General features: G+C 47.5%; 1 pseudogene; it reads right to left on the reverse strand.

The window, feature by feature from the left end:
* Positions 1-678: 678 nt before the first annotated feature.
* On the reverse strand, positions 679-9,199 carry LOC124681372 (annotated as a pseudogene).
* Between the last annotated feature and the right edge of the window lie 5,106 nt (positions 9,200-14,305).

Here is a 14,305-nt window from a genome sequence, read left to right on the forward strand (position 1 = left end):
TCGGTGCCAATGTCAACTAGCGTTGTGTTTACCTTCACAAGTAATGTTTAGCCTACTGCAGCCAATATATCAACCTGGGAGGATTTCAACCATCTCTCGAATACGTAAACAAGTTCCCGTCTATTTTAAAAAAGACAAGGCCACGTGATACCCTTAAAAACTAGTCTAAGAAAACCATGAGAACTACATACTTCAAAACCCATGTTCTCTACATTATGAACTGCAACTTGTATACCTTTTTTTATCTGTTGAAATCCTATCTACATTATGAAGTGCACATGTTATAACAGGTTATCAAAATACACCAGGTCAACTTCTTAAATTCGTATCATAAATTGCTTAAGTTATTCCACGATTCCCAGTTGAAAAGCTAGACCATCTCACCGCTACGATAAGGTTAACATACTATGATAACGTTTTAAGGGATTTAAGGAATTGTTGCCATGACCATTAAATCGAGCATAATAAGATTTCTTATGTTGCAGTAGTAAGAGTGCAGATTTCAATAATATTTAACAGCACTGATCGAGGGAAGACACTCACATCAGCAGGACTGATTTTATTCGGTCCGGAGACATAATCTTCCAAACCTCGTCGACCAAGTTCATTTTAGAAGTACAAACCTGAAGATAAAAAAGGAGAGTCAGTTATAGGAAGCAACAAAAACATACCTCAGGAAGTATCATGCGACAGTTTTTCAATATTTAAATCTTGTACAAAAAAAACTTATAACTAATTAGTAGTTGGAGCTAAAGATTTGTGTTTGAGCCAATTTGCTATTCTTAATATAATGAGTGCAAGTGAAAGAACTAGTAATACAAGACCAGCAACAAAATCTACATCATCAAAAAGTATGCCACATCAATGTTTTCTGAGCTACTATAAGAAATTTTAGAGAAAGAGTAAATATATGATGAATGATATATTTATAGCCCATTTATTGCACTGAATGCGGAATCCACGAGCTGCAGTGGGTGCTTTGCGTGCAGCTTGCAAGAGGCTCCCTTTAACATCAGTGTATTCCAGCCGAATTGTTCTAATTTTGCCCAAGTAGACCAGATACCGCAGTAACTGTGGTAGAAGTAAAGAGGTTAGTACTGGTCTACAATAAGATCTCTACAAAAGCAAATGGCAATTTCATAGGCCAAGTAGAACTATGGTAGAAGTAGAGAGGTTAGTACTGGTCTACAATAAGATCTCTACAAAAGCAAACGACAATTTCATAGGCCAAGTACAACTGTGGTAGAAGTAGAGTGGTTAGTACTGGGTCTACAATAAGATCTCTACAAAAGCAAACGACAATTTCATAGGCCATTCATCATTAAATCGATAACCAGCCTCGGCACAGTACAATAAAAGCATATTGCAATTCCAATTCAACTCGTAACAACTTGGCATACATACAGGAGAGAAAATAAACTACTTGATGAATGATAGTTACCTCGCTGATTGGAATGTGCTTCAAAACGTGGTGCCTTTAACCTAAGTTTTTCTGCCTGGTCGGACAAGTTGTAGTGCAGGTAATTGCGAAGAAGCAGGTTAAGAAGTGTTTCCTGCCATGGAAACCAAAAGTCAACCACATGACTTGACAATATTTAAGTTACAAGTCTGAAATTGAAGACTAGTGTCTCGGAACAACCTGGCCAAGCTCATCACGGTGCAAAGTTGCCATGTCGTGCAACCCCAGGAGAGTTATGCAGAGCACCAATTGTATGAGGCACATGAAAGCAGGATCAAACAGGAAAAGGAGCTTACTCGGTTACTCGGAGACACAAGAGCATATCTGTTGGAATAACTCACCCACGAATTTCAGCAAGGCTGTTGGTGAGTTCATGTGCATATGAGTAATACGAGTATAGCCTAGAAGCCAAAACATCAACAGTCCTCCTATTGAGATTCTTCAGACGAGCAATGCTAGCGTTGGCAGATGTTTTAGCCTGGAGAGAAAATCAAATTGGTATGCTTCACAAATGATGATGAAGTGGAGGAAATTCCATGACATACCTCATCGTACTTCTTGTGATCAATAAGGAAAATCAACACAAGCAAGTAGCAAGTATATTTCAATCTCTCGGGAGACCATGCTTGATTGAAACTTGAGCTACCGGAGCCGCAGTATCAACATCCATCTCACTTCCATCTTCTTAAAAATGGTAACATTAAGATGAAATGTCAAAAATCTCTCGAGCAAGAGAAGCCTTCCAGCTTCAATTTTTGAATGTGTGCAGAATGAAAGTGGAAGAAGTTTAAACCTCTATGCACCAATTTCAAACTACGAATTTGCGGAATACCAATTAAGCATCGGAACGAAGGAACCAGGTTCGTCGTGAACTTCAATAGTGAAAACTCGGATGCTTGTACCGCATAATCATACGGCGACAGTACTGCTTTACAACGATTATCTAGATTATGGTTTTCCATTCGCTTGTAAAAAGCCAATCAATCCAGAATGATCTACCATGCGATTTGACAACCAAGACACATTCAGACAAACAAATATAGCATGCGACGCCCAAATCCTTTGTGTTCCATCAGATTCAGGCATAATTGCTGGTTTACCCTCGAGAATTAGAATGTGTTGACCGCCAAAACCCACCGGCGGGCAGCGACCGTCAACACGGTAGAGCCGGGAAGAGCCTAGAGCTGCGGCTGGCTGAGACCCCTCCGAGCGACGGCCCGCAATGCTCTTCTGGTCACACGCGGCGATGCGAAGTGCAAGGGCGTGCCACCTGACCTATACCTGGTCGGGAAGGTGATGGGGATGCCTCGCTTAGTTCCCGCATGGCATACACGTAAACATTAAATACGAGCCTCGATCGGCTCTCAGGTTATCTCGTGAATCGGCTCAAAGAGCCGATCCACCCATGATTCGTGCGGGGTGCACGAATACTTGGTGATCCTGCTTGATCAAGATAAAGCTAATTAGATCTACGACGATTTAGGGTTTTCACCGCATAATCGGATCATCCTACTCCGAGGTTGGGCCTCGCGGCCACGCACGGTGCTCGTAAGCCGATCCTAAACAAGGCCAAAAAACCAACATGACGCTGATCCTCGGAGCATCCTGTTTAGGACTTGCGAACGCCACCCTACGTGCCACTCGGATCCTCCCCTTTGTAAGGCCTAACTATTGCAGATATTAAACTAATCCTTGCGAGCAAGGAGCAATCGTAACGGATCAGATCTACTAAATGATGAACAAGCAGGGTGCCGCCCCACACCTGAGATAGGCGTGAGGGCGGCTAGATATGCAAGGGTTGCACTACGTAAGCATGTTATACGAAGAACTATGCTAACCCTAACACATCTATGATAACTACGTTGCCCGCCATCAAAGACGCTTCAAGTACGGGCAACGCATGAACAACGTGGGGCTTGTGCTGCCTAGATCGCAAGATGCGATCTAGGCAGCATGTCGCTACCCGATTGAAACCCTCGAGACGAAGGAGTTGGCGATGCGCCGAGATTGGTTTGTTTTGGGGTGAACGTTGTGTTGTTGTTTATTCCATAAACCCTAGGTACATATTTATAGTCCGGCGGACTTTCTAAGGTGGGCGTGCACTAAACCGTGCACGAGATAAACTCTAACTTTTAATCTAAATACAATCTATGGTAATTAAAGATACATGGGCAATATAGCCCAAATTCCCCAAACAAGGCCGCTTCAGAGATCTTCCACGTGTAATCTTCCAAGCCCATCTTGACCGCGGCCCACCTCGTGATTTAGCCAAAATCTGGTGATAACACATGCCCCCCTGGTTTTGATAATGGTAATTTCAAAACCACTCTGTATCCTCCCGAGGGGTCATGTCGTGGCAGAGCAGAACCGTCGCAGTATGCTTCATCATGGCGACTTGCCTTCCCAACTTCTCTGCATGATTTGACAGTTTTGGCACCACGTCCTCGAGAACTGCTCGAAAATTAAATCCCCATCCCCTTTATTAACCACATCGAACAGTTCTCCTCTTCATCCCTCTTCGCATTAGTACTCCAAAAAACCCTCCCCTGCAACCATGTGCTCTTCCTCTTCCTCTTCTTCTTCATCGGATCTTTCCCACGTGTCCTCTCCCATCCGAGAGTCGACGCCCTCGTGGGGTACGCAAGCGGCGTACGACATCCTCGCCCCAACGAAGTGGGACAAAGAAGACCATGACTCCTCCGTCAGGTCCGAGGATGACAAATCCCTGACCGACGGGGAGAGCGACCTCCGCTTCCTTGCTGACGGGGAAGCGGTGGAGGAGAGCGAAGACGATCGCCTCTCCTGGGCAGACTTCACCACCTCCGAGGAGGTAAAGGAGGAGGAAGAAGAGGAGGAGGATGAAGACAGCTCCTCCGACGAACCGCCGGCCAAACGCCGTCACCTCTGGCCCGGGAACTTCAGTGACGTCGACAGTGACGACGGTGCTGATGAAGAGGATGAAGACGACGAGGGTCCTGTTGGCGTCCGCTGGAGCAGCGATGACGAGCCGGCAGGGAGCAGCGCCGGCAGTGGTGATGACGGTGACGACGGCGACGAGGGCAGCAGCGGCCCCTAGATAAAGTCTTAGCATCGGGCCAGCAGTAGCAGACGGGGCAATGTATTCCCCTGGCATTTCCTTTTGAGAGCAATCAGCCCTTCTATGTAAGAAATCTGGCTTATTAATGAAGAACTTTTCCCCGAATTGATTTTGCCGATTTCTTCTGAGTCTAATTTAACCGATTCCCTCTCCTACTGACCTTGCCGATTCGTCCCCTTTGCCAATGCGAATTGAGCCGATAGCACCGCATCGGTTCTTTGAAATCCACCTTTTCCTTCTTCAACTGATGATTTTCTAAACCTGGTGGAAAGTGCAGAATCTTCAGGGAAACCTTTGAACTTTTCCAACCAAATACAATAATCCTCTTCAGTACTCATCATTATGAAGAAGGTTGTAACGAAGGAGCAGCCGATGATATCCTCATCGGCTCTTTAAACAGAGTAAAACAGAGCATCCATCAGGCCTGCTGCCCCCCGAGCCTTGCTCGAGCCTGCTGCCCCCCGAGCCTTACTTGAGGCGAGAATGTCAGAGAAAATGCGCCAAAAACCGATCCTCTTTCTTCCTCGGATAGTCGATAATCTTCCGTTTCAAATGAACTAGCCCCAGAGATTGGAAATCCTCGATAAAACGTTCAGAGACCCGGATCGGCTCGAAGCTGCTGAAGAAATTCCCTCGAAGCAACAGAAGGCACCACCGTTGGCCTGGATCTGGTAGATACTCGATACACATCACATAATTCCACTAAAGTCGATGGCTGCGCATCGGCTGTTTCCCAATTCTAAAGTCGATGCCCTTGCATCGGCTGTAAAAAAATTTGTTGTTTTTTTTTTACCGGCCGATTCTCTCCTATCGGCCCCCAGTATTTCATTGCACACATGTACCTCTGCATCTTCTGGCCTCTGTATCTGCTCCCGTGTTTAGGTGCCCCCCGAGCCGAATCTGTTAAAGAATGGCAGATATCGGCTCTGTAATTCGCAAGTCGGCTCCTGATAGGGTCAATGGCGAACACAAGCAGAACATGTGGTGAGGATAATCTTGGCCAATTGTCGAGATCGGCCTCCATAATGATTGGAGCGCTGACTGAAGGCTCTGTAATGTCCCTTCATAGATCTTTGGGGCCGATCACAAGGATCAGCCTCGCCAAATTGCACGTTGCTTCGCTTCAACTACATGGTCAGGCCAGTGGATAAAACCAGCTTAACCCTTCCCCTTGTCACATCGATGTGTTCGCAGTCGTCTAAGTTGATGCCTGAGAGGGGTTCTTGGCCTGCTGCTTCCCATGCATTCATGCCAGCCGTTGAAACTTCAGCTGAATCATCGGCCTGGACGACCTCTACCTCGTCTCCATCCCACTGTATTATGCATTGGTGCATCGTGGAAGGAATACAGCAGTTGGCGTGGATCCAATCTCTTCCCAGCAGCACAGCATAACTGCTCGTGCTATCGACGATGAAGAACGTTGTAGGGATAGTTTTCCTTCCTACGGTCAGATCCACGTTCAGAACTCCTTGTGCCTCAGACGCTTGGCCGTTGAAATCGCTCAATGTCACATTGGTCTTGATTAGATCCGAGCTAGAGCGTCCCAACCGACGTAGCATAGAGTACGGCATGATGTTAACTGCCGCTCCGGTGTCCACCAGCATCTTGTTCACAGGCCTCCCATCGATATATCCTCGCAAATATAGGGCCTTCAGATGCCTGTAGCTCTTATCTCGTGGCTTCTCAAAGATAACCGGCCGTGGGCCGCAGTCAAGTTGTGCCACGGATGTCTCATCTAAACCTGGAGCACTGAACTCTGAAGGGAGGATAAACACCATATTCGTGCCAGCCGATGTATCATCATCGGCTTTCTTCTGTCTGGGGCGCCACTCCTTTCTCTGTGGCCGGCCTTCTTCGTCCAGGGTTCGCTGAACTTTGGCAGCCAGATCAGGCCGCGCCTTCCTTAGCGTGTGCAGGTACAATCTCTCAGCTTCTTCCAACCCACGCAGACGTTGAACCCTTCGCTTTTGGGAGCGGCTGAGCCCATCAGGGCACCACCTGGGCCGACGACATTTATCTTCTTCATCATCGTCCTCTAGTTCCTCGAGATCTTCCACCCGAGCGGGCTCAGCATGCTTGCTCCGAGATGGGAGAGGCCCTAGACGCTCGAAAACGGACACGTTAGCGGCGTCCTTCTTCCTCTGTTTGCATTCTGGGCAATTCTCGATTGTTGGCAATCGGCTCATTCCTGAGTCCCAGCAATGTTTGAAGAACGGACAGCTCCAGTGCCTATCCATGTTATCCTGCCCCCTAGACCTTCTTTCAGCGCGACGATTGTACCCGTCGTCGCTCCTATCATATTGACGGTACCTCCTGACCTCTGCATCAGACCGACAATTCCTTTCATCATCTACGTCGTAGTGCCGACGTCGGTCGTGCTGCTGCTCATATTTGTGGAGGAGGCGCTCGGAGAGTGGACGCTGATACCGCACGCGTCTTATTCGCTCCCCCGTCAGGTACTGCCTGTCATCATCTTGGGGCCGGTCGCATGGATCGGCCTCCTCTTTATCGTTGCCACGGGAGTGACTGCTTTCTGCTTCGTCTTTGCCACGGCGGCTTGCAAGCCCTGCCATGTTGACACCAAAGGAGGACTTTGGCTGGCCTATGGAGTGGCTGAGATCCACCATGTTGACGCCGGGCGACGGACTTGAGTCTCTATCGAGTTTGATCTCGTGGGGCCAGATCTTCTCAGAGGAGCCGATGGGCTCGGCTCCGAGGGTTGCCTTGATCTCGTCATGCTTCTCCTTGAGCTCCTCGGGTAGATCCTCGTATTTCAGCGACCTGGTGCGTTCTTCTGACGGGGTGGACAGGTCCACTCCGTCGAGTGCGCCTTCAGGTGTGAAACCCTTCCACCTGACGCCATGAGAGCGGGTTCGGGGGAGGGAGCCGATGAGTTCGGCTTCGAGGACTGCCTTGATTTCGTCGTGCTTCTTCTTGAGGTCATCAGGCAGGTCCTCGTATTTGACCGGAGTGCTTCCCGCCATCTTGGATGTAGATGGCGATGTGGTGGATGTTGAAGGTTGTCCCACCGGGCGTGCCAGAATGTGTTGACCGCCAAAACCCACCGGCGGGCAGCGACCGTCAACACGGTAGAGCCGGGAAGAGCCTAGAGCTGCGGCTGGCTGAGACCCCTCCGAGCGACGGCCCGCAATGCTCTTCTCGGTCACACGCGGCGATGCGAAGTGCAAGGGCGTGCCACCTGACCTATACCTGGTCAGGAAGGTGATGGGGATGCCTCGCTTAGTTCCTGCATGGCATACACGTAAACATTAAATACGAGCCTCGATCGGCTCTCAGGTTATCCTGTGAATCGGCTCAAAGAGCCGATCCACCCATGATTCGTGCGGGGTGCACGAATACTTGGTGATCCTGCTTGATCAAGATAAAGCTAATTAGATCTACGACGATTTAGGGTTTTCACCGCATAATCGGATCATCCTACTCCAGGTTGGGCCTCGCGGCCACGCACGGTGCTCGTAAGCCGATCCTAAACAAGGCCAAAAAACCAACATGACGCTGATCCTCGGAGCATCCTGTTTAGGACTTGCGAACGCCACCCTACGTGCCACTGGATCCTCCCCCCCTTTGTAAGGCCTAACTATTACAGATATTAAACTAATCCTTGCAGAGCAAGGAGCAATCGTAACGGATCAGATCTACTAAATGATGAACAAGCAGGGTGCCGCCCCCACACCTGAGATAGGCGTGAGGGCGGCTAGATATGCAAGGGTTGCACTACGTAAGCATGTTATACGAAGAACTATGCTAACCCTAACACATCTATGATAACTACGTTGCCCGCCATCAAAGACGCTTCAGTACGGGCAACACATGAACAACGTGGGGCTTGTGCTGCCTAGATCGCAAGATGCGATCTAGGCAGCATGTCGCTTACCTGATTGAAACCCTCGAGACGAAGGAGTTGGCGATGCGCCGAGATTGGTTTGTTTTGGGGTGAACGTTGTGTTGTTGTTTATTCCATAAACCCTAGGTACATATTTATAGTCCGGCGGACTTTCTAAGGTGGGCGTGCACTAAACCGTGCACGAGATAAACTCTAACTTTTAATCTAAATACAATCTATGGTAATTAAAGATACATGGGCAATATAGCCCAAATTCCCCAAACAAGGCCGCTTCAGAGATCTTCCACGTGTAATCTTCCAAGCCCATCTTGACCGCGGCCCACCTCGTGATTTAGCCAAAATCTGGTGATAACAGGAGCGCACTGAAGTTGCGTGCTGAAAATACCTTGGGCAGGAGCGGGGAGAGGTGGGCGAAGGCATCGGAGGAAGAGGGCAGCGCGAAGGCGAGGAAGGCCGCGACGTCGCGGGGGGCGAGGCGGCGGCGGAGGGCGACGGTGAGGCGGACGGCGCGGGAGATCCGGCGCACCTCCTTGGTCAGCGACCCGGCCTCGATCACCGCCGCGATCTCCTTCAGATCTGCACGCACCGCCAGGAATACAAGCGTTAGCTACCTCCCGTCCAGCGCCCACGGCGCCGGAAGCTGATCTAGGGTTTTGGGGGAGGGGCACTGGGAGACGAGAGGCTACTCACGTTGCAAGGTAGAGAGAGCGGGCGCAGGCGCGGGGACGTCGGCGATCGCGGGAGCTGCGGAGTCGTTCATCTCGACGTCCTCCGGCATGGCGGCGCGAGGGGGGACGGGAGCGAGGAGTGTGAAGGCAGGTAGCGAGCGTTCGTGCGGTGAGGTGAGAGAATGGGTAAGGCTGTTGACTTTTCTCAATAGACTTGACCCGTCCATCCATACAACAAAGGCAGATTAAAAACTGCCGCTAATCCTCCTAACTTTTGCGGCACTTTTTAGATGCTGCCGTTAATCATCGAAAAATTAGCGGCACATTCAGTTCTGCCTGTGCTTCTCCAGCATTGGCGGCACTTTTTTCTAACAGCCGGTAATTAAATGATCATCAGTGGCACTATTGAGAATAAATGCCGCCTAAACCTATCATTAACGGCACGTTATAAAAGTGCCTGCATCAAAGTGCCGCAAATTGCCGTACGTGACGTAGTGCGACCTAAACCTCCCGGCCCGGCCGGGTCGGTCTGGGCAGGTGTGGCCGGTGCCGGTGACCGCCCATGCATGACAATCTGGCAGTCTAGCTTCATCCATTTGTTGACTAGGATGATCCTAATTTGGCGTTGGGTTTGACGTCTGAAGATGTGGAAATCAAACAAATTCGTTGAGCAGATTTCCTCGAGAATTGGTTAAATATATTTGTTGAGCAGATCGAGTAAGCACGAGGGCAACACAACACACCGCAGCTGGCAGCATCGACCGGTCACACTGAAATATTTGGTTTGGTCGGGACGAATCCGTATGTCAGTACTACAGTAGTTAATTGAGATTAACCACCGGCGTCTACGTGCCCAAGCTCCACCTGCTGGCATAATATATCAGTGATCACACAGACACAGCAGCAGCAGCAGCACGCATGCATGTTCAGTGGAGCTTTGTCGACCGGTTACGAGGAAGAAGACGCAACGCGCGCGTGCAATTTAGGCTGCGCACATGATAACATCCGACCATCTCACCAGCATCACATTGCATTAGCCCCATAAACTAATAAGCTAATCGGCCATCTGATGTCCCTGCCGACCAGGATTACGCGTCACTCTCGCTAAATAAAGCTAGTAGGAGTACTACGAGATCCAAACCTGCCTTCCTGCCTAGTTTCCTGGCTTGGTTGCTCCGACAGCACTCCCGGCCAGTCCAGCCTTACATAGCGTAGTACTCGTGAACGGCATAGCACACGAACGATCGATGAGCTTCTCGCTGGCCTCGTCGGAGGAGAGCTACCCGAGGCTCGGCCTCTGCCGGAGTTGGCATCGAGCTAGGGGCTTCCGGCTCTGCACGAGGAAGCACCGGTTCTCGGTGCGGCGGCTGAGGGCGAAGCTGCTCGCGTTCCTGGGCATCGTCGGCCGACTCGCACGCCGGCTCGGGAGGCATCTCTCCGCGTCATCGGCGAGACGCAGCTCGCCGTGCCCAGGGAGCGGCAGCGCGAAAGCGATCGTGGGGCAGGGGCGCTACTCTCAGGGTGGAGAGGCGACTGCGGCGAAGACGGCGCCGAGAAGGGCGACGCCGTTCATGCGGAGCAGCTCCTTCTACGCTCAGGCAGTCACCGACTGCCTCGAGTTCATCAAGCAAAACTCCGTGCCCGTCCAAGACTATGCCAACCCCGTCGTTGGCGTGCGCGCCGCCGGGAGATAGAATTTTCTCGAGGCTCCGTCTAAGGAGAAAAATCCGTGTCCCACATCGATGGAGTCTCAGGATGTGAAACTAGGCTAGTCAGTTTGGAGATTGTACATTATACACTTAGACACGGATTTGTACGGCAAAATGGTGTCAAGAGTTTGAGTTGCGAGAGAAGAAATTTTGTAGGGCAGTGATTCCTTGGCTCCTTGGCCGATGCACGAGAATGGACATAGACCATCCGTGGGATTTGACTTGCTGGAAAAAAAGGATGGTGCAGGATGTACTACTATAGAGTATTCCTCAAATCAAAGTATTAATACTCAAATCGCTCCACGCCAAACATGCCTAACCTTCGAGTTCTTTAGAGATGAGCTTTCAAAAAGTTATACTTTGTTTGTATGAGTATTCTATCGATCATGTTAAGTTCTGGGCTAGGATGTCACAATCTTGGACATGGAGATGATATCCGCCGTGTTGCGCTCATCTCGTCCCTCCGATTTTCACCGCTGTTGTGGACGCCTCCCAACAGGTTTCTCCAACAGGAATACCACCTCCATGTCGGTGTTGTGGCGATCCTTGTCCCTCTCCCTCACCTCCTCCTCCTACACCATCACCACCACTGCCTCCTCTAGCTCCTAGGTTGTCTTGTTCCACGTCCACCTGCTGGCTCTGCCTCCTCCACCACCGCCTCGCGCGCTGCGGCCTCCGCCTCCTCCCCTCTACCATCGACGTACAATTTGTACTTCTCCTCGCGCTCCTCCTGCAGATGTGGTCTCTTCCGCATTGAATGCCTCCCTCATCGTGAGATCGGTCATGTCGGCGTCATCCGGGAAGCGGAGGGAAGCATGGATTACTAGTTTTGTGCTAGAGCTTTTCATTTTGAAAACATAGAAACAATTTTGTCAACGGTAGTAATAAATCATATGTGTTATGTATAAGATATCCTATAAGTTGCAAGCCTCATGCATAGTATACCAGTAGTGCTCGCACCTTGTCCTAATTATCTTGGATTAACACGGATTATCATTGCATAACATATGTTTCAACCAAGTGTCACAAAGGGGTACCTCTATGCCGCCTGTACAAAGGTCTAAGGAGAAAGTTCGCATTGGATTTCTCGCTTTTGATTATTCTCAACTTAGACATCCATACCGGGACAACATAGACAACAGATAATGGACTCCTCTTTAATGCATAAGCATTCAACAACAGATAATATTCTCATAAGAGATTGAGGATTGATTGTCCAAACTGAAACTTCCACCATGATTCATGGCTTTAGTTAGCGGCCCAATGTTCTTCTCTAACAATATGTATACTCAAACCATTTGATCATGAAAATCGCCCTTACTTCAGACAAGACGAACATGCATAGCAACTCACATGATATTCAACAAAGGTGTAATAGTTGATGGCATCCCCAGAAGCATGGTTACCGCTCAACAAGCAACTTATTAAGAAATAAGATACATAGCTACATATTCTTCACCACAATAGTTTTTAAGGCTATTTTCCCATGAGCTATATATTGCAAAGACAAGGAATAGAATTTTAAAGGTAGCACTCAAGTAATGTACTTTGGAATGGCAGAGAAATACCATGTAGTAGGTAGGTATGGTGGACACAAATGACATAGATTTTGGCTCAAGGATTTGCATGCACGAGAAGAATTCCTCCCAATACAAGGCTAGGCTAGTAAGGTTGTTTGAAGCAAACTCAAGTATAAAATGGTACATCAAAGCTTACATATGAACATATTACAAGCATTATAAAACTTTACATCGTCTCCTTGTTGTTCAAACACCTTAACCAGAAAATATCTAGACTCTAGAGAAACCAATCATGCAAACCAAATTTTAACAAGCTCTATGTAGTTCTTCATTAATAGGTGCAGAGTACATGATGCAAGAGATTAAACATGATCTATATGAGTAAAACAATTGCCAAGTATGAAATTATTCAAGACATTATACCAATTAGCACATGAAGCATTTTCTGTTTCCAACCATATAACAATAAACGAAGCAGTTTCAACCTTCGCCATGAACATTAGGAGTAAAGCTAAGAACATATGTGTTCATACGAAACAGCGGAGCGTGTCTCTCTCCCAAACAAGGAATGCTACGATCCGATTTTATTCAAACAAAAACAAAAACAAAAACAAACAGACGCTCCAAGTAAAGCACATAAGATGTGACGGAATAAAAATATAGTTTCACTAGAGGTGACCTGATAAGTTGTCGATGAAGAAGGGATGCCTTGGGTATCCCCAACCTTAGATGCTTGAGTCTTCTTAAAATATGCAGGGATGAACCACGGGGACATCCCCAAGCTTAGACTTTTTACTCTACTTGATCATATTGTATCATCCTCCTCTCTTGACCCTTGAAAACTTCCTCCACACCAAACTCAAAACAAACTCATTAGAGGGTTAGTGCATAATCAAAAATTCACATATTCAGAGGTGACATAATCATTCTTAACACTTCTGGACATTGCAAAAAGCTACTGAAAGTTAATGGAACAAAGAAATCCATCAAACATAGCAAAACATGCAATGCGAAATAAAAGGCAGAATCTGTCAAAACAGAACAGTCCGTAAATACGAATTTTTCTGGGGCACTTAACTTGCTCAGATGAAAATGCTCATATTGAATGAAAGTTGCGTACATATCTGAGGATCAGGCATGTAAATTGGAAGATTTTTCTGAGATACCTACAGACGGGGCGGCTCAATTTCGTGACAGTAAGAAATCTGTTTCTGCGCAGTAATCCAAATCTAGTATTGACTTTACTATCAAAGACTTTACTTGGCACAACAATGCAATAAAATAAAGATAAGGAGAGGTTGCTACAGTAGTAACAACTTCCAAGACTCAAATATAAAACAAAAGTGTTGTAGTAAAAACATGGGTTGTCTCCCATAAGCGCTTTTCTTTAACGCCTTTCAGCTAGGCGCAGAAAGTGTGAATCAAGTAACATCAAGAGATGAAGCTTCAACAGAGGGGTTTGGAGTTTTCTCAACTATGCATTGTATCTTATCTATGTAAGTTTCAGAGGCTCCTTTTTCATTACTCTTAGGCTTGCTATTCTCATCAAACAAATTTTCAGGAACGAGCCAACCATAGTTATTTTCTAGAGCTTCATGCATTCCTAGGAGCTTGCAAGGTATTGATGTCTTAATCTCCCCTTCACATTTAACTTTATTAGTGTACTTTAATCTATCTTTTTCCATTTTTTCAAGGGTACTAGCAAAGTTGGTATAAGAGCCAAGCATCTTATATTTAATAAAGCCTTTTCTAGCCTCTCTTGCTACACCACCAAATTTTTTAAGAAGGGTTTCTAAGACAAAATCTTTCTTTTCTCCTTCCTCCATATCACAGAGTGTAAGAAACATATGTTGAATTATAGGATTGAGATTAACAAATTTAGTTTCCAACATGTGTACTAAAGAAGCAGCAGCAATTTCATAAGTAGGAGCAAGTTCTACCAAGTGTCTATCTTCAAAATCTTTAGCTGTACTAACATGAGTGAAAA

Source organism: Lolium rigidum, unplaced genomic scaffold (genome assembly GCF_022539505.1).
Source record: "Lolium rigidum isolate FL_2022 unplaced genomic scaffold, APGP_CSIRO_Lrig_0.1 contig_4106_1, whole genome shotgun sequence".
In the NCBI taxonomy this organism is placed as follows: domain Eukaryota; kingdom Viridiplantae; phylum Streptophyta; class Magnoliopsida; order Poales; family Poaceae; genus Lolium; species Lolium rigidum.